Consider the following 24059-nt stretch of genomic DNA (forward strand, 5'->3'; position numbering starts at 1 on the left):
ATTCTTAGCCAGTAAACCCAGCGCACAAACTGATTTCACGGCAGGGAGTCACATGAGGTGTCAAAGGTGTCATGCTAAAATGGGATATCACACCGGCCTGCTGCTGGAAAAATGGGGAGGCATGGCACGGTACTTCCGACACCTCCCGGTATTGGACTGGGGATAGCTGGGGTCCTGCTTTCTTTGGTGGTAGTGCACTGGCCTTGTCAGCTTCTTTGCTTTTAAGACAGTAACTGAAAGCTAACAGGCTGCTTCAGATAGGATAATGAGTTGTTTCTGTGCCAGTTTCCTCATATTAAGACATGAGTGATGGATGACAAGAGCGAAAAGGGCTGCGAGGTGGGGGGAAACCCACAGAATATCAAAATGCCAGTTGCGGATGTAAAGTGTTTGAGTACTGATTCCCACAAATGCAGTTTTGAATGTGTAGACCTTGTATTTGCATGTGTAGCATATTCATGCAAACACGGATAACAGTCTAAGCCAGGGAGGATTTTCATCCCTCCTGAGGGAGTGAAAACCAACATGACTCCATCACAGTGGAAAGGTTTCAAACCAAACCAGTGAAGTTCCTTTTATCATTTCATACATTTGTTTTAATAGCTCCTCTACTTCTTCCTTCACATGTGTAGTCTTCTGTTTCAGCAGTCACTGTGACAAAGGCCTGAGCGCTGACATGTAGAAAGCCCTCTTTGTTGTTGTTGTCTTTTTCTGGGTCCCCCCCCCAGTTTATACAATGTGACAGTGTCAGTTGTGTGGATTCAAAAGTTAACTAATCTCCCAGACAGTAGCTGTAAATGGTGTGACAGGGCCTCCCTTCTTTCAGTGTCACCCATCTTCCTGCATGCGTAGAAACTGGCATCTTGGTGCTTTGGGACCAACTGCAGTGGCAGACGGTGCATTCAAGGGATGGACTGTGGCATGCTGTTTCTACCATAATCTTGTAAAGGACTCCAAAATACCCCCCACCAGCTCAGCAGATATGCGCCATAATTTTGCATCCAAACCAGTGAACAGCTTGTCTGATATCTTGACTACAGTATCAGAGGATCTGATTAAAAAGGCTGCTGATTTTTTTTCATACTTTGCTCACTAACAGTTTACACTTACACCCTCAGAAGAAACGCTTAATAATATAAAAATGATAAAACTGGATTTCTTTTGCTATTTGGATGATGATTTCGGTGCACATTATTTTTATAGTATTGCACAGCAATTTGGAAATTAAGCAAATGTGCTTCAGGTACTAACCCCAAAGGAGTTCTGTAAAGTTGGGTCAGTTTATCATTCAGTCCCCTTCTCACACAAGCCTCATGAAATTCATGTTCTCCTTTCCTATTAAAACCGCTTTTCCATATTGACCTTAATATCAGCCCGATTTATGCGCAGAAGATGTCACGGGACACGTGTAATAGAGGAAATTGTTAAACCACACCGGGGAGTCCAAGGAAATTGGAAATCTTCAGTGTCACTTTATTGCGCAACCATCAGTTGTCGAAACATAAACCCTGCACCATATGGCTATTGTTATTCATTTTGCAGCCTTATTTGATGAAGGGCAGAGCACACAGGGACACGTGAGGAAAATGTTACACAGGGGTCTGGACATTTGTCTTGACTCTCAGTTGGATGTTGTGTTTTTGCTACTACAAGAGTTTGCGCTTTAATTAATGATGATGATGGGTACATGTAGTCGTGTGGGTGGGCGAAGGCTTGAAGTAAGCAGTGGACGATGCATACTGGTTTTGTAGCCAGTGCAGCTCTCATGTTCGCATTCTGCCATATCCTGTTACGTTCCGTGTGTTCTTTGCATTTACGAGTCACCGTGTTTCAAGCCACCGTGTATGTCTGCATGCTTTGGCTTGTTGCATGTTTGTGAGGTGAAAAGTGAAAGAGACTCGAAGACTGGGAAAAGAGTTGCTCAGTCTCCATTCCAACCACCTCCCTCCAATTTATAGCTCTTGGAGGGAGATCTGTCTGACAAGAGGCCTGTAATTAAAGTTGAGAAAAAAAGCCATGTCCAAATGCCCTACAGAGTTTTTTTTTTCCTTCTAGTTTTTTTTTGAAGACTTAAGGGAAGAAAAAGCTTTTCCATCATCGTATTGAAATCTTTCTCTCCCGCTGTAACTCTTACAACTCGAAACTTTACCTCCAGGGACCATTGTCAGTGCATAATATATCACAATGAGCTTGAAAAGTTATTACTTGTTGGTGACATGTTGTTTACCAAAAGACAATTTTACTATTTGACTGCATTACCAACTGCAGCCTTAAACATTGCACATTCTTACATTGCAATTTTATGACCTACTGTGTTGGCGGCATACCATTACACATTACGGACCGACGCTGACCTTGTTGATTACTTTGAAAATATAGTCCAAGTGCCTTTTACGTTTAAATTTGACAGCTAGTCAATTAGATTCTGTATAAAAACCCAGAGGCTACAGCTACAGCTCACAGGTCTTTGGGTTCAAGACTAAATCAATGATAAATTCCTTAGACGCCCATTTATATTTATCAGAATTTTTTTTTTTAGTTTATTTATTATCCGTGATTGATGTCAACAAGCATTTGTGCACACTTTCAAATTCCGCATTTGCACTTTTAAAAATTAGATTCTGCATAAGGTATAAATACAGTATGTATGTAGTAAAAGTTTATCAAAACTATTCAATGAAATATTAAATGTCTTTTTGACTTTAACAATAATAGATGTTTTTGCTAAAAACTGATTTCAGATTTGAACTTTTAGTTCAAATCTTGAATCTTAAAAAGCATTCATAGGGCTCTTTTCTAGCTGTTAGAGTAGCTTTGCATGATTCACAGCTCAAAGTAATCCTTATGTGCCGTGTGGTGGGCTGTCTTGGTGCAAGCCATAGTTGCTGTGGAAACCAAAGTAGCCATGTCCTCGGTGAACCCATACGATCACATGAAGGTCTGCATCATTTGCTGTGCCTCTGCTATGCTAATGTTATCTTATACAATCCTCTCTTATTCTTATCCCGCATGCTGTTTGCAAAAATTGTGCTCCGCTATTTATCGAAATGGGTCAATCAGTCGTATGTTTTCTTTCTTTTTCTATTTCAAAAGCGCCTTGTATCGTATATTTGAAACAGTAGCTAGCTGGCACATGGTAATGGGTTAATTAGTGACCTTTTTTTATTAACACCCCTGCACCCCCGTTGGCATTTTTTTTGTTGTTTTTTTTACACTGACTGACATTGCCACAAAGGAACAAAGGGCACTGAATATACTTTTCACAGAGTTCTTTCTACAGTCGGTAGAACTCCTTTGGAAGCATGAAGGGCTGCCCAGGAAACCGTTGGGAGCACAGTTTTGGGCAGAGGAGGGGACAAAGAAAACCAGTTGCAGAATTTATTTAGATTTAGATTTGTCATTACTTTAAGAAATGCGTAGAAGACACTGTTTCTTTCCAACATGGACTTGTTTTTCCTTTCCTAACTCTGACCTGGGTGCAGGTATTCAAGTTGAGCTTTAAGGTGGTTTCCTGCGAAGCACTGATGGATATGAAATGGTTAAAAGCTGCTTATGGAGTGAGCATTTAGTTTGCCATGGTGGACCTGCAGAGCCAGTCGACTGAAGCAGGACTAGCCCAGCGCCTGAGCTGATCTGGCCAGCTGCCAGGAGCGCCCCATGCTGCAGACAATACCCACCTGTGTTAGGAAGGGGAGGGGGTTGGTGGGGAGAGTGTGAGAGTCAATGTACACACACACAGACACACACACACACAGACGGCAAGGTTTTTTTCTCTCTTTCAAACAGAGTGGTGCTCCTCCTCCCTTTCTGTTCTGTAGCTCTCCAAATGTCTATCAACAGGCTCCAGCTCTGATTTTGGCTCATTGTGTTGGACGCTGACGTTTGAAAGCAAACTCGGAGATGAAAATCAAAAGTGGGTTTTGAGATGACGAGAACATATAAGTGGGCAGAGGAACCGTTGGTCGCTTTTGCTCAACGGTTACCCCCTTCATCCGTGCCAGACACCCCCAATCGGATCCCTGCAACCCCTCCACAAACGTGCCTGGGGCTAGAAGGTTGAGGGGAAGGAGGGGAGGGCGGTGAGGGGTTCCCTAGGGGTCTCTACTCTCTGGTTACAGCAAAGAGGCTGCCACTGCCAGAGGGTTGCCATGGCAACGCTATTTGATTCCTACAACAATGCCAGAGCACCACTTCCCTCCCCATCCTCCTCCTCATCTCCTGAGCTACACTGAACACACACACTTGCGCGCACACACACACTTGCACACGAGCCCTGTGTGATTGGACGATTATGTCGGGGATCATGACACAGTCGCCACTTTGGGGGCTGACAATGCCCACGCGGATTAAAAGCTGGTTCTTTTGAAAATAAATTGCTGCCTGGAAATTAATTTAAATCTAATAATTAGCATTGTTCCAAATCTGGAATATCACATTGGAAATAATCTGATAACATTAGCAACAAAACAACCCAGACAGATCTCAGCCTGACTGAATACTGGCTGTTCCAGAAAGAAGTTTGGTAATCAGAAGTGCACTGACAGTTTTTAAAAATGTATTCATTTATTTATTTATTTTTGTCACCGAATGAAACTTAATGAGCCACAAGTAACTGAGACCAGACTGGGACAAGTCTGATCTCTCAGACGAGAGGGTGACTATGGTGAACAAGAATCTTTTTTGCAGTGTTACATTTACAACACATGTAAATGTGACATCTGACATCTAACAGAAGCTGACCATAGCTGGTACGCTCCCAGTATTTTGTACTTGTCAGTTTTATTGCATAGCAATGGGGCAAATCCCCAGGCACGTTTTTAGCTAAATTAGAGCCATAAAATAAAGCTTACAATGAGTTTATGGGCAACCGACTAAATAATAATGTCATAAATAATTAAATCTGCTCTGTAGTTGTGGTAGATAAATACTCCTGTCTCCTAGTAATATTAAATCTTGGTCGTTTCAGATAGAACAGAAGGGATATTTTTAGCAGCTCTGCTCTGATGCTGATTGAAGTGTAAAGCTAGATTCTTGTTTCTACACCAACCCCTTGAACAGTAAGAAAACATAGTAACATATTAGCCTACATGGGATCTGAGAGAGGGAGAGAGACGGAGAGAGTAAGCTCTTGGGTCTATTACACCAGACTCTGACAGTGATTCAGCTGACAATATAAATGTTTATTGGTGTATAGTGCAGCTTGGAGAAAGATGTCAGGGCAAGAAGTCTGTACTTTTAGGAAGGCTGTAATGTGTCTCACAGTAAAGAACATTGAGGAAAAGCAGAGTCTGTTGCTTGATGGTCTTGGACAGCATGTTTATGTGGTTTGGAGCAATAACTCTTCACTGTAAGAGTGCATTGTGTGGTAGTTTATGTCGGTGTGTAGTTATAATTTACATCCTTTGCTGTTGGGGGGGCATGCTGGGACGCTGAGGGATTAATACTGCTGGACCTGAGACCTCTACAGTAGTATTCCTCATATACATGCACACAACAGTTTATGCATCCTGTTTTTTTTTTCAGCATTTTCATTTCTTCACAGGTATTTGGTTATGTTTCTAAATAGCTCCGTCTCTAAATGGCTGACAAAGCATTGTTTGCAATGTCTAAATCCCTACCAGGTGTTCAAATGTATTCACGTGACATGTCTGCTAACTACTTGAATCAATTCTTTTCGATGTTTGGCTCTCTTGTGAGCTGATGAAACATAATTGCAAGTGGTAATTTGGTCTTGGAAAATGGGATGAACCACTAATTTGAAAAGAAAAATGCTGCTGTGAAAATCAATAGGAAAATCCTTAGCATGCTAAAGAGAGAGCGCTGCTGCCATATGCCCATAACACGTCCTATGGTGTGCCCAGTGCTTAGCACCAGGGTGCCGGCAGGAAATGCCATATTGGCCTCCCAGGCCAGTGAGATCATTGGCTAAGCCCCCAGGGTGTGGACACATGGTCCCAGGCTGTCTCATTCTCTCGTCTCTGTCCTTCGTCCCCCTGCTGACATGACAAGCTGTATGCTCTAAGAACTCGTTTAAGCCTTTTCATCAAGGCTTTCACCTTTGATGGGCTTTTCGTGTTTGAGTACAAAGACAAATGCTGGAAAGGTGACGCTGAGATGATGTCATGCATGAATATAGGGACACCTGTGGGTAATTTAGATATTAAAAGTAAACAAGAGCTAGAATAGAGAGTAATTTTCTTAATCACCGCTATTTGAAAGGACAGCATGTTGCTTTTTACTGCGTGTTCAGATTAACGGCAAAAGACATTACCTATATCTTAGCTATAGCTAGATGGCCCTTGCTGGCTAAGCAGGGTCCCCTTAATATGATTAAGACGGATTATGGCGTTGTCTTCACATCAAAAGAGCCAAGACCAATTATCACCCCTGCCTTTCAGCATGACAGCCCTCCTGCTCTCTTCCCGCAAATGCAGAAAGGAAAGGAGAAAACAGAACCCGGGCTCTTGTAACACTCCAGAAGCCTCACGCTAATGGATGGATTCATCATTCATTCAGGCCTTTCATGTACAGTGTTAGGCTGTGATGGTGCACAGTTGCCAGTGCTTTGGCTAGACCCTAAAATAGATTGAGCGTCAAAGCCTATTATCCCGCTCCCAGAGGCATGTACAAACAGGTTCATGTGACAGAAAATGTGTTCTAAGGCAGTTAAAGAGTGAGGAACTGAAAACAAGCTTTTCATGCCTTCAGGTGTTTGTGAATATTTGTAGGGGTTTTTTTAGCAAGTTTTTAATTATTTGTGCATATTTTCGTAACAAGTTGTGCGTTCAGTGCAACAGGGACGACAGCTTTGCTTCGTTTTGCTTTGGTGCCCATTACCATAATCCCCCGTCAGGACGGGTCTTCCATTACCCCTTTGTGCTGTCTGTGGTCATGACAGGAAATCAAATGGATATGGATAAAAGTAGTCCCCGTGCCTCAACCCTTCCCAGCTTATAACACTTGCACACAACACACACGCTGCTCTGCTAAATTACTCTCAAAGTTTCACTTTTCTCTAAAGTGCCAGAGCCTACGAGCTTGAACAAAGGTGCCCCCTGCATCCGTACCACCCATCAAAAGTGGAGCTGGAGTCGGCCCAGAGTGCTGTCAGGAGTTAAATAAAGTCATTAAAATCCTCTTTTTTTCCCCCCTAGTGGCCCAGTGTTCACTTCTTTATGAACATGGAGCTCTTGGCTTCACACAGAAGGTGACACATAGCTATAACCTTGTTTTTCTTTGTAAAAATTGTGTGCCTTTGCCTTCACTGGAACACAGATATTTCTAAGCTTTTCATTTCTCCACAGTAATTTTGTGAAGTCAGTTACTCTTTTTGCTTTCATATAGGGCTGAACGATTATGGAAAATAATCTAATTGCGATTTTTTGCCCCAATATTGCGATTGCGATGCGATATGCGATTATTTTTTAAGGTCTTTGTCTTCTGTATTATTAAACAAAGACAAGCAATACATCATATAGTATGGCCAATACTATATTACATTAATTTTAAACTGTTCTTTCCTGGAAGACAGACCTCTGTTATGATGACATGAGGTGATGCATGAATTGATGACTGACATTTTTATTTAACTTCTTCAATCACAACAGTATATTTGAACATACACAATAGTTTATTTTTAGCTTACAAACATCTGAGCATAAAGTGCTGACAAGGAACCCTGGTGTAAACATTAAAATGAAAGTCAGTACAATGTGCAGATTGCAGAAATATACATAAAAAAAAATCAGTGGCTTTACCACACTCAGTTTTTCGACATCTGTGAACTACTAGACAGTCATTCAATTAAAAAATAATATTAAATAAATAAAACTAATAAATAAAAAATACACACATCTTACTGATCTCTGCAGTCAGTAACATTACACATAAAGTGCAAACATAATAGCAATTGTATAAACACACACACAAACACGCCTTTAAAATTTAAAGGCGTGAAATTGGACGGTCTAGTTCTGATTAGCGTCACCGCTGTCTCGGTGGAGTTTAATAAACTCGGCCGTCTGCTTCTTGCTATCTAAAATATAACCAGACACTGGTGTAAATTCTCGACTGTCTCATACTTCTGTTTAATAAGTTTTCTGTTTGACGTTTAGTCAGCTGTGTGAAAACCAAGGAGGAACCCACCCGGGGGATTAATAAAGTTTTATTTTATCTAATCTAATAACTTTAATCTCAGCCAAACCGATTTACTCACGAACAAACAAAACACTGAAAAAAGCCCAACAATAACATTTTTAGGTTGTCTAAGTGACTTATATATTACGTTTAACCCGAGCAGCGAAACTCCGCGGTGATCTGAAAATGATGTGCCGGGAGTTGTGCCGTTCTCGGCCGCATCAGTAACCCTCGAGCTCCCGGCTAGCTGTCGAGCTGGTGGGTAGCAGACGCCTCTGAAAACGTCGAAGCACTTTTGCAAATATGGGATATCTTGATAAACCGAGCAGATATTTGATGTTTACACAGCTACTTTCTCGCCTGAAAATATGTTAAAAGTTTATTTTGTGACCCAGAAAGATTAGTATGAGTAATTTTAAAACTTAGTAGCGGCCGCCATTGCTGGAAACTGGAGTTTGGCTGGGCCGCGCTATGAATTCTGGGATATGGTAGTAATTTGGACAGCCTTCGGCGCGTCGCTGTGACGTAATCGGTCTACAAATGCGGCCTCAGGAGGATGCAGCCCATGAATTTGGACATGTCCAGAGTATAATCGCAGCCTTTGCGGTTAGAAAATTGCACTTGATCATGTCGCGATATTATCGCAAATGCGATATATCGTTCAGCCCTACTTTCATATGCGCGTCACCTTTTATGGGAATTCAGCAAGAAAAGAATAACAAGAGAAGCTAAAGGTAAAGGTTCTTCTGAGTGTCGTCATCAGAACCTAGATGTTAACAAAGCTCTTTGACAGCTTTTTAAATTTTGGTCTGAGTAACCAGCAGCACAAAGCAGAGCCTGTTACATGTGCAGGAAGATAATTAGGGTCTATGTTGTGAGCTAATACCAAGGGGCAGACCAGCTCCTCGTATCGCTTGACCACAGCCACTCTCGGCATGTGCACTTCCAGCTTTCCCGCTGTGCTCGTTTTTCATCACAGAACCTGTGCCTTAAATTTCACATCCTCCGCGTGTGGATTTACACCTCTATTGTGTCCACATTACAGGACACGCATATTAAATGCCCTGGGTACACAAGTAAATCCACAGCCACCGTGTCAGCACAGCTGGCATCACTGGGCGATGAGCAGGTGAACACTCAATCACAATCCCCACAAGCATGTAAACGAGGTCTGAAGTGGCCCCGGCGCACTACATCCTACCGCCCTACCTATTTTTTTTCTTTCTTTCTTGCTAACCTGCAGCCTGTAAGGCCAGCATTAATAATTTAAGCAAACACCCAGGCATGATAGAGCAGACAAGGGAACGTGTCGAGAAGCACTCTGGTCGAGGGAAGCTATTAAATATGAAAACTATTTGTGCTGGCTAATAGTGTCTTTGTTTTCTTAGCGCTTAGAGTCTCGTGCGTCGTCCCAGCTGACGATCGAGGTAAATTGTTTGATGAGGAATGGTTACGTTGGACGTGACTGCGTTCGGCCCATTTGTTACTAATGGCCAATCTGCATGGCTGAAACAACTCTTTCCCAGCAGATGTGTTGTCCTAACCTCAGTCAGCCTGCCTTCCATATACTCGTGCACACATACGCAGAGCTGATCGGCTACAGCAACTACTTGTATATTTATAAATTCATGGGGTGCTGCTATGCGCTTCTTGAAAAAACACACGCTCTCACACGCCCACACACACTCTCATAGGGGCCCTAGTCTTGTGTTGAGGATTAGATGGGTTCAGGGCCAGAGATTGCCCCCTCTGGTTGCAGCTCCTGCTTCAGTGTGGTGTTTGGGTGGGTTTGCTGGGGGTGGTGTGCATGAAGCCCTCCGGGGGAAAGATTGCACTGCACACAAATCATTACTGCTCATCAGTTACTGCCACTCAGCCACTTATTTACTCAGCAGCTTTGCTTAACAGAGACATGGATATGCAGCCAGACCTCAGCGCTCGCCGGAGCGTAGTGGCTCGTTATGCGCCGGGATCTTAAGGATGAAATCATTGAGAAACGCTGTTGTTTGGGTAGCAATGCAGCACGATGCAGTTTGTGAGCACAGAGTGGGTCAATACCTTTAAAGCTCGATGCACTCAATTCATCATAACTTTAAAGTCCGTTCCCAATAAGAATTTCACAGTTGATGTTGTGTGCAGGTCGCGTTTGACAGAAGGCCGTCAACTGAGCCTCAACATGAGGAAAAGTGTTGCTTCAGCGATATACAGGACACTATCTAGACAGTGAATTATTTATGGCTGCAATACCACGTAAGCTATATGTAGCATATTAAATACATAATCCTCTCATCTTTTATTGATGGTCCTTTGATACCAGCCTCCCTGGTAAGATTGATAAGAGAGCTTAAGGTGCAAGCAGTTTTGACCGCCACATTTGAGCCAGTAGTGAGGAAACTTCACCCAAGCCTTATTGGGAATGTTTTTGTTTTTGTTTTTTTTCCTTTTTTGCTTCTTTAATGAGGACTGGTGGTGGAGGTGGGCGGTAACTCAAACCCAGATTGCTCAGGGAGAGATTACGTCTGCTTATGATATAGTGTAAACAGTTGGGCACAAGCTGGTTATGCTCGGTGGCTGACTGTTTACACACCGTTACTGACAGATAAGAGGGAATTTCAGCTGTACTCTGATCAGATCTGCAACAGGACAAGCCTGTGTCAAGTGTTCACGGTCTCCACTTCCTGTGTTTTTTTTTTTATTGTGAGAGCTACCTGATAGATGCAGAAAGAAAGGTGGGTGGGCGGTGGGAGGGGTCTCTCTTTGATGGGTTAAATGTGTTGCTTTGTAGGCAGTACAATCGTGCACTCACGTTATCACGTCACACAATAGAGGCGAGATGCAGTCCGTCAGTGTGCAGGAAATGGGATTCATTTATCTAACCTGATGACGGAGACGCACCAGCAGCTGCACAGATAGGACTCTTTTACGGCTCGAGCGGTGCCGTAGTTGATTTGGGAATTAGATGGCGTAATTGGCACAGACAAACGAGCCATCGCTACGGAAACGAGTTCCGTCTTTTTGTTGTTTTCAATCAGAAGTATTCAAACACGCATCGACATCTGTTACGTGTGGTTTGGTGAAGCCGGGTTCCTTTTGGTTTAACTGTGGCAAAACTGCTATGCACACCATGCCCGTGGATATTTTTGCACAGGGAAACAAAAACTGCTAGTAAATCTGTTTGGCCTTTACTAAGATACACAGTCAGCTTTTGTTAGATCAAGCCAACCGAGTGACATTTTCCCGTCTAAATTCAGCTACTGTTTCATCTTTTCATATCATGGTAACGCAAGCATTCGTGTTTCAGGAATAAACCACATAGTTTGCACCGTGATACTGTCGTGGAAGGGATTGGATAGTGAGGAATGATAGCCACTGAGATTGAATCACAGTCCTTTTTGTGGCTGCTGGGACACGAGCACCTTTCTCATTCAGCTCTTATCTAAACCAGACCGATTGAGGCCATGTAGCCATAATTCTTTTTGTAAACAAATGAGTGCGCCCTACCCCCCTCCCCTCGCCTTTTCTGTCTGAGATGTTCGCACAAATGCGCCATGAGTGACATTCACCTTGCTGTGTCCTCCCGTTTTATTTTATTTTTTTCCCCTCCCTTGAAGTCTTGACTCCCCATTACTCTGTCTTGTTGTCACATCAGTTTGCCTCTTCCTCACCTGCAATATGATCCACATTAGCATCCACATCAAGCCTGGGAAGCTCCCGCTGTCTGAGCCGACAGGACTGAGAGCAGAGATAAGCTCACTCGGTAATGAGCGATCAGCCTCCGGTGGGCAGGAGAAAGAAAGAAGGGCCCTTCAGAGCTGCGGTATGGAATGGGCAGCAATGCAGGTCACATGCATGTGTTATTGAGAAACTCAGTCTCCGTGACCAGGAATGCAGTTTTTTTTGTCAGCATGTGTGGTGATGCGATGCCTTGTTTATGATATTCATGCTATACTTCACCTCCCATTCGTGCCACTGGTGCCACATCCTCCAACTGCTTTTGTTGTACTTACATCCTTAGAGACTGGCACGGGCTTCACACTCGGCGGCAGAGCATAAAGGAGAGGAAAGCTGGTTACAGTGGAACAAAGGTGCAAACAATAAAGTGTAATGGTTGAACAGAAGTGGGCAAGTTGTATGGAAATGAATGCATGAAAAGCCAGTCCTGCCGACTGAAAGAAACAGCAGGTGGTCCCTAAGGAATGAGAGGATCAACAGATAGCTTCATTCCGCCCACTAAGCCTGACTTTTACACACTTACCAAGCACCAGTCTCCTCCGATTTGCCTGTCTGCTAAAGAGCATGGAATAAAACGATTCACTTTCAAAAGTTTCTTTCTGAACATGCTGCTATTATTGCTCTTGATGCAGTGATTAGAATATATATTGAATTCTAATATCTATTTTGCTGTGGACATTGACAAGAACTATGAGCAGAAAACCCATTTTGCGAGGATTAAACCTGAAGTGGAGGAGTTTTATATGTCAGGGGTGGGCGTGGACTTTGTTCATGAGTGAGGGGAGAGTGACTGACGGGTTGGAGCGGCTGATTTATCCTACCTTCAACCACGGCATCAAGCTCTGGGTAGTGACCCAAAGAATGAGATCAGGGATACGAGTGGTGAAAAGTCTCCTCTGAAGGGTGGCTGGACTTTTTCTTATTCATAGGATGAGGAGTTTGGTTATTTGGGAGGGACTTAGAGTAGAGCCACTACTACTCCACCATATTATGGTGGTTTGGACTTCTGAATAGGATGCCTCCTGGGGGTCTCCTAGGGGAGGTATTCTACCAGGAGTAGACCCTGCGGTAGGTCCAGGACATGCTGGACAGATTATATTTCTAGTTATCTTTCATCTCAATCCTTGGCCCACTGGCATTGTCTGGCTCAGTAGTTACTGTGGTCGGTGGTTCAGTTCCCAGTTTCTTTGGGCAAAATATTGAACCCCAATCCACTAGATTGTGATTGCATGTGTAATAGAAAGCAGCACAGAATACACTGCTGTATGAATGGGTGTAAAGCACTATAATAAGTTCTGGCCCATTTACACTAGTCACCTGTAAAGTAGAAATTCCACTGAAAAAGACTCATAGCTGCTGATGATAGATTTAGTAAGTAAATGTGAGTAAAGCACATCCCATCCCTTTATTCTATGTCCCCTGAAAGGCAGCATGTTAATCCCAGTAAATAAGGGTCAGATCAGTAATGTGTGTCGTGGTTCAGATTGGCTATAGGATGATATCTGCAGTGACTGGGGAGTTGTCCTAAATATATCTGTATTTGACACATGAACTGCATGTGAGAAGGCAGATGTCTGAATCGGTCAGGCAGGACGTTAGACCGGCTTCATCGGTTTGAATAAAGCCCAGCACATCTGACAGAAAATCTCCTGTCGTCTGCTGCACGTCTTTCAGGGCAACTTCGAACAATATCTCAGGCTGTTGTCTGGAGTTCATGTGTGAAAATGGTTTATGATTGCAGGCCAGAAGTGTAAGGTGAAAAAAAATTGCTACTCTCCCAAAAGGGGGAAAAAGGTGCTTTCATCATTTAAAAGGCAGCTTTGCTATCTCGTACACGACAGTAATAATATCTAGGAGACCTTCATGCCTCACGCAGCATCTTCATTTTGTAATCTAACTATGCCCCTGGTGCAAACACTTAACCCCTGTAACCGCACTTAACTCCAACGTTATTACAGCACTGTCTTCAGATAGCATTCCCTCCCGAGTCCCCACTTCTCCGAGCTGCCATGGATATTTTTTTCCAGAGTTATTTTAAGGGTCTCTTCCAGAGGGGTAGCATCCGGTTTCAAGTAAAATAGTAATTGAGTCTCCCTCCCAGTGTTGGCTCGAAGGCTTTGATCTTTCCCGTACTCCAGTGTTAAATGGTTTCCTCCAAATCGCTGTGAACACGCAGCGACTGGCTTCCCTTTTATCAACAGCCCACTAATTGCACCTCTCTGTCAACTACTTTGAAGCCAGTCTGAAAAGAACAAAAAAAAGAGTCGTCCCGCATATATGCACACTCCTCATAAATGCATGTTTTTAGTTGTAAGGATCTTGTTCTATGTTAAAGGCAGAGCTGTGGGATTATTGCATAGAAGAAAAACTTCAAGTTCTTTTGTGAGAAGAAACTGACAACCATGTTAATGCTAGTGTCGTCCCCCCCCCCCCCCCCCCCCCCCCCCTTTCTTATGGGAAAATAATTCTTATCTTTTATCTATATGTGACAGCAATAGGCCAGTGTAATAAGTCTCAAAGGGAGCTTTGAAAGTGGGGGGGACTATGACTCAGCTCCGTTGTAATTAGCAGAATTTGCATGCTGATGCTTATCTCGACAAGAGGAGAAACTGGGGTAGTTTGAAATGTTTTTGTGTCTGGGCTGGTAATTGGCATCTGACTTATCAGAGGAAGATTGGCCACACTTGACCACTCAAAGGAGCCAGATCCAAACACTGTGATCAAGTGAATTGCTGGATGTGACCTCTGGCAGAGTTGTTCAGTGTGCCCTGCACTTTTATCTCTAGCTCTTTGTACCAACCGCTCTACTTAACTGTAGAGTGTGTGGAAATTGTACTGTAAGCAAGCCCCCCCCCCTACACCTCCCAAACACCCCCCCACACCCCTACACACCCCGTCTCCTTCTCTACTTCTTCCTGTTGTGCTCAAGAAAAAATAAGAGCAAATAAATGACAGGAGTCAAGGACGAAATAGGCAAAGACCCAGACTTTGAAATCCAATGCTGATAAATTGCCGGGTGTTTGACTGTGCAAGGCATAGAGGATTATATCGATTTTCTTCTCTGTGTGTATATGTTTGTGTGAGTGAGTGTGATAGCTGAGGAAAGAGAAAAAACAGGCACAAGAGAATATAATATTGTGTTTCATTAAAAAATCTCTAGGATATCTCATTACGGCCACATGATTTTCTTCAGTATGGGGGTTGGTGGGGACAGGGTGGAGCTAGCTGGTGGCAAAATGAATGTGCTTTCCTGTCTCAGATGACTATCTCATGTGTTGCTGCTCAGAACTTGGCCCCAATCTGCCTGGTGTGTCGACTACTTCCTGGCTACGTTTTGCCCAGTGCTTGCTGGTTTTACAGCCTCATCAGATAACTTATCGCCACAAGGCATCTGGAAGACATTTCCACTTTTTTTCTTTCTTCCCCCCCCCTATGTATTATTGTTACTCCAGCTTTATTACTGTACAATGCTATCTCACATGAGATCTTCACAATTCTTTCTTTGTCGCGCTCACAGCAGCACTCGACAATGTTGTCAGATTTTGAGTCACTTGTCTCATGCTACCAGATTATTTGAATGACATCGCGATGTTTTATGGGTCAAAAGACGATATGGATTTCCCCTCCTGTTCGTCTTTTCTGACTACAGTTCAACGGTTCGTACTGATTGGTACTATGTGCTGATTTCTGGTGGTATTTTAAGCGCGTCGTTTGTCTCTGCAGTTGTTAGTTTGTTTGAGAGTGCAATTTAAAGGGCATTTTACTTAAAAAATAGCAGATAATGGCATCTGCTGCCATGGTGAGTTTTTTTTTTCTTTTTTTTTTTCTCTCAAAGCACTTTTTTTTCAGCAGCTAGAAAAGGTTAGTCCAATTCTCAAACGCAAGCATTAAGTGATGGTTGTAACCTTTAGTCCAACTGCTCTGTGGGTGTCCATCTAGCCTGAGAAACATGCTCGTTCTTGCCATTTTGCGTTCCAATCACTTTGCGTGAGGCAAAGTGGGTTTTTTCATCATTGTCTTGCACTATCTCAAGACCAGCTCTCAAAGAATGCCTGTCTGGGCTGCTCTCGTCTCTGTGGGCCAATCCTTCATTGTGAGCCCACGGGGGAGGTTGATAAGCAAGGGAATTTGAGCCTCAATCAGTACTGGTTAATTATCGTTACCAGATGAGGTGAGGGGGTTCCCCATCCAACCAATCCCTCCTGGGTCTCCCTCATCACACTCGGCTGTTGAAAGCTCTGTCCAGCATTTCATTTAAATGTCTTTTTTTCCCTCCTATTTTCAGTATTTGTGTCCAGTTTTACTGAAAGAAATATACCTGCCTCTATCATTTTGCCAAAGAAGAGTTTTATTAATTGTTTAAACCATTAAACCATTTATTTGTACCAGAGTTCATAATACAGTCTACAGCGGTGGATATATAATTCAATAACCAGTAAGTTTAATATAAAATTATGTATGTAATGTAGCCGAATGCACAGTCAAGAACATATTTTGTTTACAGGCATGCCACAGGGATATAAATATGCATATTTTGGAAACACAGGTTCCAAATGTAATTGTTGTAAACATCTATGAAAAATGTATGCTACACTAATGAGTGCAAAGCATGAATTACTGTGCATTTAAGAGATTTTCCCCTGCAGACTATTTCTCCTGATCACCACTTGGCATTTTCATTGAACTGTGACATAAAAGGTGTGTATTTGTAGGACTAATGAGAAAAGAAAAAAAGCCAGATACTGCCTCAAAACCTAATTTCCAGCATTCTCTTTTGATGTTTGGAAAATACACAAACACACTTTTTTTTCTCTCTTTTTTTTTTTTATAGGCCACTGCATGGATACTAAGACGTTTAGGCTTCAGATGTTGGCGCTTACTTTAAATCAAATGCTCCTGCAAACAGCTGCTCTTAAAATGCTTTATTAAATGATGAAAAATCAGTTTCAAATGTTCTAATTCTTTAAATCACTCAGTCCATATAATCTGTGAACCAAAGAGTAATGTTTACCACTGACTTTCAGAATGGTAAATGTTGGTCTAAGCGTCGCTCGATATGGCCTCCTCGTAGCTTGTACATTATCCAGTTTCTTGCTAACACTTGGTGTTGAGCCTGGTTTTAAGGCCTCTCATTAGGCAGTGCATTGAAATAAGGCTCCAAGGTGGTCTTGGACTGAGCTCCTTTGCTACTAAGCAGGAAGTTGGGGTCAGTTGTGCCTGTGTGGGATTAGGTAGTCATTAATCACTGGTATACTATACCCTGACACCATTACATTCAGTACTGTAAAGAGTAAAAAGGTCTGAATAAAAATCCTTCACTTAATGTCTTCACGTTGGCCGTGGCGGTCCACATTTGAAGTTTTGCCGGCGTCTTGCACTCAGACTATTTGCTAATCCTATTAAGCAGTGAATCATTTCACTAAGATCTTTTTTTTCTCTCCACCTGATTAAAAAAGAGACTGACGTTTTTTTTTAGAATACCATTTTCTGGCAGTTTGCAGCGCAACCAGAGCTGATGCCGTTGCGGTGACCCTCCTTCACTGGTGACCCTGTCATGTTGCCTCCGGGCCTCTGGAGCTTTACCATGGCAGCCAGTATACAGGATGATGGAGAACTCTGAGCTGAAGAAATTGGATCCTTTTCTCTTTTAATCTGCCAGTTGAGTTGGTGCCAGCGCAGGACAGCCAGTGTGTGAGCTAGGCACCCCAGTCATTTTGTCCATCCCTGTATGGCTTGGCCTTAACTCCTCATTTCATGAAGTGCTGCGGGGAATGCTTTGAATACCAGAATCAGTGGGTTGTGGTATCCGTGATCAGGCTCATCAGGCATTGTTGAGTGCTTGGGTTGTAACACCAACTCTCTTTTCCTTTAGCTTGACATTGTAAAAGATAGTAGAAGATGGTAAAAGTCATATAGTCAGATTATTTGGGCTAATCTCTAGAAAGCACGAACACAGAGTCTCTACATAAATCTTAATTTCTTTAATTTAATATAAGTAAAGCCCAGCACATTAATTCGAGCGGGAGGCTGTGTTTTCTTAATTTGAAAAGGACACCTTTTCCACTAAATAGATACATGCCTCAAATAAGCTTTTTCTCCATTTCTACATTGCAGACACCTAGTCCCACCACGCTCGATCTTAGGTTCATGGTTATTTCCCAGAGGTCCTCGACGGTGACAGATGGGCTTTAGAGCAAAGTTTTGGGAGAAGGCTGGATGAAAGACTGCACAGAAAGAGACACGGACTCAGGGTGCAAAAATGAAGGAAAAGCACAGGAGAGTGTGGGAGGGAAGAAGAGACAACCATTTCCATTAGTGTCATTTAAGCAGCCTGATGTTCTGCCTGGAAGAACAAACGGTGAAGATATGGAAATAGCACAGAGACAGGAGCCTGAAGTGCTCAGGTAAATTACAAAAGGCCCTCATCCTGTATCTATCTTTACCTGCACTGAAGGCCTCCATTCATCTCCGATGCGCTACTAACGATTTTCCTGGCTTGTTTTCTTACAAAGGGCTTACAGCTCAGAGATCCAGTGACATATTATAAAGATCAGGCCACAGAAGAGCCTCGGTTGTTGAAAACGCGACTGGCTTCCAGAGCGCTCTGTTCTGTCTCAAGAGTGGCTCAATAAGGAAGGCAGTCACTATGACTGCTGTCAGGCGGTGGGTCAATGAGGGAGGAGGCTTCCTGCTGGGCCAAGTGCAGAATAGGAGAGAACAGGGGGTCTTTGTGCAGAGAGCAGACCCTCGCCAACCCACTCTTTACTGCCTTCAGTGGGATTTCTTTTTTTTAACACACCCAATGTTACGAGGCTGACTTTGTAATTTGCCGAAATTGTTAACCGGTATCTGGGGTCAGTGCAGATGACCTCGCACAGTTGATGCAGACACCTTTTTCTACTTTTCTAAACTCTCACGGGAAGAGAGCTAGAAGTTGTTACTAGTTATCACACACACACACACACACCCCTCACCTAGATAGTAATCTCCGTAATGTCTGAAATCGTGCTTTTAACATTGTCAGGACGTGGGGGAAATCCATCACTAGCCCCACATCTCCATTCTGTCTTCCTCATATCCGAGTGGGGGGGAGCACTGCAGCATATCGCAGCACCACCTTAAGCTGGGCTCCCAAACCTTTTATGACTGCGGAGAAAAGTGGATTTGGGACAGAGGTAACAGCCCATGCTTATCAAGCAGACAAGCCCATTTTCTAGCCCCTTGCTCTCCGCTCGACTTATTCTCACTGGTTGCCTGGTGTGGAGGTTTCTATTTATCAAACACAAACGGATGGGGGCCCGAATAGATTAGACTCCTCACACTGTAATGTGGTTTCTGACCCCTCTCTCCTCCTCTAACTCTACAGCTGTGCTGTTAAAAGCCCGCTGTGTTTCAGTGCTATTGTAAGAAACATTTAAAGGTGCACTTTGCATTTCTCTGGGAAACATATAGCCATCATCTGGCTGTGTGAGCGAAAGACAAAAAACAAATGTATACAAGAGACAGAAATTCCTGTCATTGCAAATTTAACTGATCTCCCTTCTTCTCATTATGTTCTGTTTCAGCAGGTTTTGGTTTTTCTGCACTTTGATGTATGAGAACATGAGTTCTGTTGAGTTTTCTGTCAGCGAGCACTTCACAGTGCATCGGCACGCCACTGCTCGTTCTATTTGTGTTCATTACAATTTTTTTTTCCAGGCTTATAACTCGGAACCTTGTTAGCTGCCAAAAGTAAACTTTTTTCCCTCAGCTCTGGCATAAAGGTTGAAGCTTGTCTTTACTCTAAGATACTGATGTTTGTGCATTTTCTTCTGTTTTTTTTAATCACATGTTGCAGATAGAGATCCTTGCTTCCTGCTGAGGTGCTGGCTGCTTGTTAGGGATGGGTATCGAAAACCGGTTCTTGTTGAGAACCGGTTCCCACTGTTTCAATTCCTTGGAATCGTTTGCCACTTTTAAAAACGATTCCCTTATCGATTCCAGTCGCCCCGAATGACGTCATCACGTTGAGTAGCGTCTTTTACCCAGTAGGAAACACGGCGCCTGAGCGGCACAAACGCTCAAAAGTTTGGTTACACTTTATGAGAAAGGATGACAACAGGGCAACGTGCAATACTTGCAAAGTAGAGATTTCATCAAAGGGAGGAAACACTACGAATATGCAAAAGCATTTGCTCACAAAACACGCGATTGCTTTCAACGAATGTCGTGTTTTTGATCCGCTCCGGACTAGCGAAGCTCAACCCAGCAGCAGCGGTAGCATTTCCACGTCCTCTCCCGTTAATACTGCAGGTAACTAATCAATTAGCATTGCATATTATGTTAGCGCGATTTACCTTATTACAAAACCTGCTATTACTGTGCGTTGCATTTAGATAACCATGATGAGAGAGACAGAGTCTGGCTGGCTCAGATGCTGGCAGTTCTCGCTGCAGTCTACCGGTAGCGTCTCCTTTCAGGCCGGGATAGACGAATGTCACCGAGCAGTGTCTAAGTTTGTGGTCAAAGGCTTGCACCCATTTGCCACAGCAGATGCCCCCGATTTCACTTTGGTAAGTGAATGTGTTTAATTGTAGGCAGGACATTACTGGATATTCTTGTGTAATTGCTACAGAATAATTTATGTTAAACTTTGTTATTGCTACAGGAGAATATTTATTTTATTATTTTACATATACATTTTTTTCCTGGGGACCCTGTGACACCCCATTGAAGAGCCGTAGGCTGTGGATCTCTTAAGATCTCACTGTTGGGTTTGTAAGGCCATGTTACTCCTAAATTTCTATCTTGTTCAAAGAGAAGATATAAAACACAGTTCTAAGCTAATCGACTTTAGTATTCTCCTTTTTAAAAAAAAAAGAATCGATAAGAGAATCGATAAGGAATCGAATCGTTAAACAGAATCGAAAATGGAATCGGAATCGTTAAAATCTTATCAATACCCATCCCTACTGCTTGTCCTCTCTTTTTAACAAGGAGCGACAATTCAGGCTAGTGAACCTTTAAATATCGGTCACGGGTGTGGTTTTTCCAGCTTCTCCTTACGTCACTGGAATTGCTTTAGGTTAGCGTTCAGAAGCCTGTTTATTGATACGGGGACTTTGTTGTTATTCCTAAGGGACCCATTAAATTGGTGAAATATGGATTTTGCTCTGTGTGCTTTCATACATTTTCCCTCATTTTCTATAAATAATCTGAGGGAGTTTGAAAGAGATAAATTTGCCTTGAGTTGGTTATTTTTAGTTGCTTTCTAGAGGAGAGAAATTATACGCTGGCTACACTGCGCTTTATGTGAAACTTCTTTTATGATTGTGTTTCTCTACATGCTACAAAGACGGAAACATGAAATATAGTCATCAGTTTGGAATGCTGCTTTCGCCTTTTGTCAAAATATTTGTTCAGTCTGCAGATGAGTCCAGGGTGTTCGGCATTGATTTACACAATCCCACCTTTACGTGAAACGCACGCGTTTGAACTTTGGCCACTAACGTTGGCATCCTTGTTTTGGAATCTGTTTGCAGTTTTATTGGATTTAGTTTTGTTTATATAGCACCAAATGACAAAAATAGTTGCCTCAAGGTGCTTTGTATTATTAGGTAAAGACACTACAATAATAGAATGAAACCCCAACAATCAGACGACTTCAAATGAGCAAGCACTTGGCGATAGATAAGGAACTACTCGCTTCAAACAGGAAGAAACCTTCAGTAGAACCAGGCTCAGGGAGGGGCAGCCATCTGCCAGGAGCGGTTGAAGGTAATGTGAGGGAGTAATTGAGATTAGTAGCAGAAATGGTGTTAATGAGTCAAAGATTCTAACAGAAGATTAGTTAGATGCTGCCAAAAAGCCGATTGCCTGCCATCAAACTCCTTACACCCCTGGTTCATCCCAGTGCACAGACGTTGGTTGTTGTGTCTGCAGCTGAATGCAGATGGTTTGCCATTTTCTCAAAAGTAGAGCCGAAGCTAAGCCCTCCCCTACTGTTTCTGCGATTGGGATGAAAAGCTGCTAAAGCCAGCTGCTTTGACTCTGATAGGATGCTTGTAGGACCTTCAAGCCCATTCAGTTTTTTCCCTCAGATAGAGAGCAGCTGAAGATGGTCTTTTGACTGGAGGGGAGCCAAACCTGGGCACAGACGAGCTGCCCAGCCCCACACACCCAACTGTTCCAGCAGTGTAATGCAGAGATGATTAAGCATGTCATGGTGCTTTTGGTCCGCTGGAGTGACGAATTCCTCCCTCAAGTCTCTCTCCATCTGTCCTATACACCATGAGTCAAACACATTTGCTAGTGTTGTCACATTCTGCCCAATATGTAAGCAGGCTCGCTGTGAATTTATTGATTTCCTGAAATTAGCTACTTGCTTCAGTCTAATTAGAAGCCACTCACTTGCCTCCTAAGAGCTGCAGTTAGAAATGTTTTGGGCTAGTTTAGAACATTGTATATTTTATTCATTACTGCTGTTTATTCACTTGAATTTCACTTCCACTTCTGCCTGGAGGGATTTTCAAAATGTTTTGAGCTCTTGCGCACTCTGTGCATTACCCAGCCTAATAAAGTTTTCTTTGCTTGAATTAACTCCGCAACTGCAGTGAAATGGCGCCAGAGCAGTCATAGGAGGATATCTGTAAAGTAACTGCTAACACAGATCTTTCTAAAGGGACTGTGCTCGTATATCAGGCCTCAATTCAGTTGTTCAAGGTCCCTGCTGTACACTGAGACAGAATGCAGGCACACTTCCTCTTCAGTATTCTGGTCCACTCATCAGTGAATTAGTGTGGGGTCTGACTGCTCAGTTTAGTGGGAAAACGGCTTACATTTATTTGCATCTGTTTCTATTTAGTTCAGTCACTTTCCAACAGTATTTTCTCTGTAATTGTTTGTGCTTTCAAGACAACTAAGTGCACAGAGGGCAAGCATTCATATTGCCACCATAATGGACCATGCATTATATTACTTCAATCTTGGATCTCTCGCTAGGGCGCCACAAGGTAGAGAAATTATCTTCTAGTAGTTAAATAGCTGAACTATTGGCACAGGATCCCTCGTTCGCTCTCACACTACTCTCTCATTTTCTGTCTTCATCTCTTTTTATCGCATTCTGCTCTCCCCTCTCCCCCGGAGACATGCCATTTCCTTGGAAGAGAGCAGGCATATTTTAAACTGCATTTAACACTCAGCCACTTATTTCACTCCATTCGTTGAATTATTAAAATACCTTCATACCCCTTTAATTATTTTTCAAGCTCTGCCCCATCCCTGCAGAACTGATAATTGGTGTTATTTATCTAAACAATACCACAGTGTGACTCTTACAGTGGGAGTGCTTGAATAATGGATGAGGTGAATGCAAAGCAATTTTACTTACTCTCACTTTGGCACTGTTCATGTCAATGTGATGTTACCATTTCTGCTCGAGGAAAGGAAATGACAGCCGCGTTCCTGCGTGTTTACTCCTTCCCCGCACGCTGTACTTATGATAACGCAAGACGTGATATTAACTTGCCAGGGAGGCTAGACTTGGTTAAATTTGTCAGTTCCTCTTGCCCAATTCCAGCGAGGCTTGTGGTTTCATAATAAAAAGCCTCTTTGAGGCTCTGGAATAAGGCCGAGGCACTTTGGCTGAAAGATAGAATGAACAAAAAGATGTTTTGGTTCGGGAACACTTCATTCAGTGTTTGGGGCACTTGGAGTCCTGCAGTGTTCTGTCATTTTTAGAGTGAGCATTGAAACACGCCATTGATGTCAGCGACTTCTTAGGATATGCTGTGACCGAACTGAAAAAGCAGATAGTAGTGTTGTGCAATTTAGAGTGATTGCAAGCATTTCGCACCTTTCATCAACCCTCTGCTGCAGCCTAACCGCAAGCATGTTTCTTTACTGATCTTTGATAGTAGTTACACTCGATTACTGATTAGTAATCCGATAAAGAAGCTGAAGCTTACGGAAAGAAGATCCATGCTGGAATCAGTGAAATCAAAACGGATACACTGGTATGATCTGACCGTGTTAAATTGTGATTGGTTTTTACCACCTGCTACATACAGGTGCTTTATTTTGAAGAGACTGGACTTTCAGAATAAAATTCTTAGAGTAACTTGTATAGAAATATCAGCACTGTTCACATTTCAACTAACAAGAAGTGTGAATAGCTGTGGCGTAGTTTGGTGGATAAAGAATGGAGGCGACCT

General features: G+C 42.9%; 1 protein-coding gene across 1 annotated transcript in view; it reads left to right on the forward strand.

The window, feature by feature from the left end:
- The window catches only part of neo1a (neogenin 1a), a 170721-nt gene that overhangs the window by 35105 nt on the left and 111557 nt on the right, over window positions 1-24059 (forward strand). The gene's annotated exons all lie outside the window — the stretch shown is intronic.

Source organism: Diplotaxodon limnothrissa, linkage group LG1, assembly GCF_057381915.1.
Source record: "Diplotaxodon limnothrissa isolate DT_005_m linkage group LG1, D_limnothrissa_male_GT1.1, whole genome shotgun sequence".
Lineage (NCBI taxonomy): Eukaryota > Metazoa > Chordata > Actinopteri > Cichliformes > Cichlidae > Diplotaxodon > Diplotaxodon limnothrissa.